The sequence below is a fragment of the Pseudophryne corroboree genome, chromosome 4, assembly GCF_028390025.1.
Source record: "Pseudophryne corroboree isolate aPseCor3 chromosome 4, aPseCor3.hap2, whole genome shotgun sequence".
Taxonomy (NCBI): domain Eukaryota; kingdom Metazoa; phylum Chordata; class Amphibia; order Anura; family Myobatrachidae; genus Pseudophryne; species Pseudophryne corroboree.
The window spans coordinates 76562094-76567564 of NC_086447.1; the positions used below are offsets into that span (position 1 = coordinate 76562094).

The window sequence follows — 5471 nt, forward strand, 5'->3', positions numbered from 1 at the left end:
CCCTGAAAGACTTTAAATGGAAATACACCTATAACTGGGCGACAATAGATGTGCAATCACTATACACTTGCATAGACCATAAGAAAGGTGTAACAGCATGCAAAGAATATATGGAAACAGACACTTCGCTTACAGCCATCCATAAAGAATTTTTATGTGACATCATGTATTTTATTCTTCAGCATAATTATTTTAAGTTTTTAGATCAATTTTACTTACAACGCTGTGGGACTGCAATGGGTACGATTTTTGCACCGAGTTTCGCTAATCTTTTTATGGGTAGCTGGGAGAAGAATTTTATCTATGGTAACCATGATTTTAAGAACCATATCATCTTTTATCGTCGTTACATAGATGACATTTTAATTGTCTGGGATGGCACTGAAGAACATTTTTATAAATTCCTGGAATTCCTGAGCACCAACGAGATGAATCTCATTTTTACTTCTAAACTCAATAACGAATCTATTGAATTCCTCGATGTGATTTTAACAGGAAAAGACGGAAGAGTCGAAACGAAGAATTACATCAAGCAGGTCGATACAAATAGCTACCTGCATTATAAGAGTAACCACCTGAAGAAGTGGAAAAATAACATTCCCTTCTCTCAATTTAATAGAATAAAGAGGAATTGCAGTAACCAGGAAGAATGTGACACCCAAATAGAGAAATATAAAGAAAGATTCAAGAACAAAGAATACCCAGCTAACATCGTGGAAGAAGCGGCACTCAAAGCAAAGGCTTTGGAGAGATCAACCCTGCTTGAATATAAACCCAAAAAAATTAGGAAAGAATCCGTTCCATTTATCACCACCTTCAACCGTCATGAGAAAACCATTAGAAACTCACTTAACAACAACTGGGGAATCTTATTAATGGACCCAGTCCTCAAAGAAATACTACCTCCTCGCCCCGAAATCGTCTTCAGGAAATCCAAAAATCTTAAAGATATCCTGGCCCCCAGTATGCTACGCAAGGAAGTTGAACAAGAATCAAAAATGCCAAGATGCACCGGTTCTTTTAAATGTGGCCGATGCAACATCTGCAGGTACCTACACCCAGTAAGGAAAACATTCTCGGATGCAGAAAAGAAGGAGGAATACAAGATTAAGGACTTCATAAACTGCAATACACAATCTGTAATTTATTTATTGGAATGTGACTGTGGAAAACAATATGTAGGTAAAACAAAGAGACCGCTGAAAATAAGGATACAGGAACATGTTCGCAATATAAAAAATAAAATGGAAAATCATGCAGTATCCAAACACTTCAATCTCGTACATAATTCAAATCCGGAGGCACTAACTTTTAAAGCGATTGAACTCGTGAAGCTGGGAGAAAGGGGTGGCGACCTGGCCAACAAACTCTCACGCAGAGAAATGTTTTGGATCTTCCAACTACAAACACTCCATCCGAAGGGATTTAACGATTATTACGAAATCGCTCCTTTCCTGTGAAAACTACACCGCTGGATCATCACGGTTGGATCCTCACCTTAGACCGACCCCATCCCTCCACCCATACCCACCACATCCCACCCACCCCCACCCCCACCCCCCCTCTCCCCCTCTTTCCGTACCCCATTCCCATCCACATTATTCCTGTCTGATAAACATCACCTCTTAGCTGTATTGATATATTGAGATTGACACATGTACGGTAAAAAGTGATCATTACAGTCAGACCACACTGGAAAGGCCCAATCTCGCCCGATCTTGGAAGCGAAGCAGTGTCGGGCCTGATCAGTACCAGACCAGGGAGACCATCTGGGAAGATCAGGTACTGTAACCAAACTAACGATAATATAGCCTACATGAGCATGTCAGTATAATATATCTGCATCATAATTTAAATTCGCACTTAGCACTTAACACTATATACTAGTATCTTCAGTTTGCACTTTGCACTATATATCTATTTATATAATTATATATTTACATATCTATATGTTTTTATATTTTTATATGTTTTATATATTTTCATATATTCATATATCTATATATTTCCATGTGTGCATATATATAACATTCACTGTAACAAGTCTACGTTACTAGATTGGTATTAACAGTGACTAATCCCCGTTTTTTTATCTATTTCCATGCACTTTACTGGAGATATAAAACCTATGTCTCTAACTTTGGTCCCCGCAAACATGGCTGCTGAATGAAATTCACTATGAACAAATCCACTCAAAGATGGCCGCCGCAATGAACTTTCTGAGAACATGCTTCATAGTGCTGTTTGGTCTCTTACGCCCGCAGCCGCGGACGCTTGCGCAGTCGCACACCGGAAGTGGGGCGGAAATGACGCGACGGACGAAAACCGGAAGTGGGGCGGCAAAGAACCGCCGGCGCCTTTACAAGCTAGTTTTATAAGCTTTTTAAACACCAAATCTGCCTATTGAACATTGCCTTGAGATTATATACACATATACCAATAAATAAAACCATAGATTCTTTAAATATAGAATTTTTAACCCATCTTACAATGTCATGAATAATTAACAGGAAGTGATGTCACAATCATTATGAGATTAGTACCAGTATAAATAGAAGTCCAGTCTCATTCTGCCTTTACCCCTTGATGAAGTCTGAATGACGAAACGCGTTGGGCTACCTGGCAGTGACCTCATACCAAGTTAAGTTAAAATTGTTTTACATATTTTTAACACATTTTAACTGGTATTTTAAAGCTTTGTGTATGTTGTTTTTGTCCTATTTTTTAAGAAATATTGCTGTTTAAATTTTAGCTATTGCAATTTGTTTTAGTGTCTAAATAAACATCCCCCTTTTTTTAATTCACTTTTTTGATCTGGTTACTCATTTTTAGAGACATTTTTTAGATCACACTTACTGAACTATTCTAAGACACCGACGGTCGCTATATCCCCCACCCCCCTGTGTGCATATATATATATATATATATATATATATATATATTAGAAACTTAACAATATAGGGGCCTACTTGGGAAAGCCCACTAAAATGTAAAATATGACCACTTGATCTACCTTATTAAACTGATGTGGATGACACTGTGTATTCACAAAACCACTTACACTGCCAGAGATTTCAATTAAATTTCTTCAACAGGGATTTTATTACCTGCAAATGTCACGTATACATCTTCCCCGGACAGAGGACTTTTTAGAATATTATAGAACTATACTTCTACTTAGCATGCACCATTAATAGATCATTCCACATTCCTCCCACAACAGTTACCCACATGTGGGCTCTGGGGGCTCCTTCCAAGACAGAAGGTCGTTTTAATAAGTTAATCATTTAATAATAGGATACCTATATTATTAGCTCAAGAGTCCTAAATGTAGGTAATAGTTTACAAATATTTCAGCACTCCCCCAAACATTATATGCAGACCATTAGTCTACAGCACTCATGGATAAACTGTTACAAGACAGGTATAAGTAAATACTGAAACACTAAAGTTCTTTGTCCTGTGCACAGGGATTTGAGAGGAATTTTTCTATAAGTACAGTATAGTTTCAGTATATATCTACAATATCAAGCAGAACTCCTAATACATGCCTTACATCCTCCGGCGCCCTCCTAGGAATCCGCTGCCAGGTCCAATAACAAGCAATACATCAGGCGGCACTCTGAATTAAATAACACCGTAATGCAGGATATATATATATATATATACACACACACACACACACACACACACACACTATACTATACTGTACATATACTATACACATATATATATATATATATATATATATAAAAAAATGAAGTAAATAAGAGCGCCTAATAGTGTTAGTGTGGAAATTTATATATAAAAGATAACTTAGCTCATAAAACTTTCAGCCTGATGATTCTCAGAAGTAAAACATGTAAAAGAGAGATAAAAGCAACATAGTGTGTACTGTTTTCAAACGTTTTTCAAAGGTACAAGCATTAGGAACTTTGCCGGTTCCAATAATTTGATGTAATAAAAACAGTAAAAACAGTAACAATTTATTAAACAACAATCCTGCCACAGACGCAGGTGGCAGGTAAAAACAATTAAGAAACAGCTCGTCTGATCATAAATGTAGGTAGCGCACGTACAGAATTAAAAATTATAAACAGCTTATCTGTCCGCATATGGAAAAACTGTAGATAAAAAAGGGTATTCAGGCAGATTCTCTATCTGTAATAGCAGGTATCAAACGTACAGGATTGAAATTAAAAAAACAGCTTATCTGTCCGTAAGTGGGAAGTCCAAGGGGTAAGCATCAAGTCCCTGTACCAACGCGTTTCGTCCTAGCATGAGGACTTCATCAAGGGGATCCCCTACCTTACCTACATTTATGATCAGACGAGCTGTTTCTTAATTGTTTTTACCTGCCACCTGCGTCTGTGGCAGGATTGTTGTTTAATAAATTGTTACTGTTTTTATTACATCAAATTATTGGAACCGGCAAAGTTCCTAAGGCTTGTACCTTTGAAAAACGTTTGAAAACAGTACACACTATGTTGCTTTTATTTTTCTTTTACATGTTTTACTTCTGAGAATCATCAGGCTGAAAGTTTTATGAGCTAAGTTATCGTTTATATATAAATTTCCACACTAACACTATTAGGCGCTCTTATTTACTTAATTTTTTAATCTCTATTTTTATACTGTGTGAGAGCTGCCACTCATTCACATATGAGGTGTGTTATATTTTGTTAAAAAGGACAATTAATAATTTAGATAATTTTACCTATTTCAGTGTCCTACCGGGTGTACTTAGGCGCTATCCTCTATTGTTTCACATATATATATATATATATATATATAGACCATTATAGGCAGCACCCACGTATTCACCGGGAAAGTCTCTGGTGCCCTCCGTAGACATCCCCGGCCAAGAGTCACAAGCAGAGGCATAATTAGGGTTTTTGAGCCCAGGGCAAGATGAAGAGTGGAACCCCCCCCCCCCCCTCAAAAAAATAAAAATAAAAAAATAACATAATATATACCAATACAATTAACTATGAGTGCGTGCCCTAAAAGTGGGTGTGACTACGCATTGGAAGGGTGTGGCCACGCACCAGAAGGGGCGTTGTCATGCATCAGAAGGGGCGTGGTCACTGAAAATTGGGCATGCCAACATGATTATCACCTCCCCCTTGTGTTGTCTCTCAGCACACCTTCATTCAATTTTTGCACATTATGGCAGTAGAGTCCCCTATTTACACAGTATGCAGGTAGAGTCCCATTTTTACACAGTACACAGGCAGAGTCCCCTATTTACACAGTACGCAGGCAGAGTCCCATTTTTACACAGTACGCAGGCAGAGTCCCATTTTTACACAGTACACAGGCAGAGTCCCCTATTTACACAGTACGCAGGCAGAGTCCCCTTTTTACACAGTACGCAGGCAGAGTACCCTATTTACACAGTACGCAGGCAGAGTCCCCTTTTTACACAGTACACAGGCAGAGTCCCCTATTTACACAGTACGCAGGCAGAG

The 5471-nt window shown here is 38.0% G+C and overlaps 1 pseudogene; it reads left to right on the forward strand.

Moving 5' to 3' along the window:
- The first annotated feature begins 1674 nt into the window (after positions 1–1674).
- On the forward strand, positions 1675–1794 carry LOC134912840 (5S ribosomal RNA; annotated as a pseudogene).
- The last annotated feature ends 3677 nt before the right edge of the window (positions 1795–5471 follow it).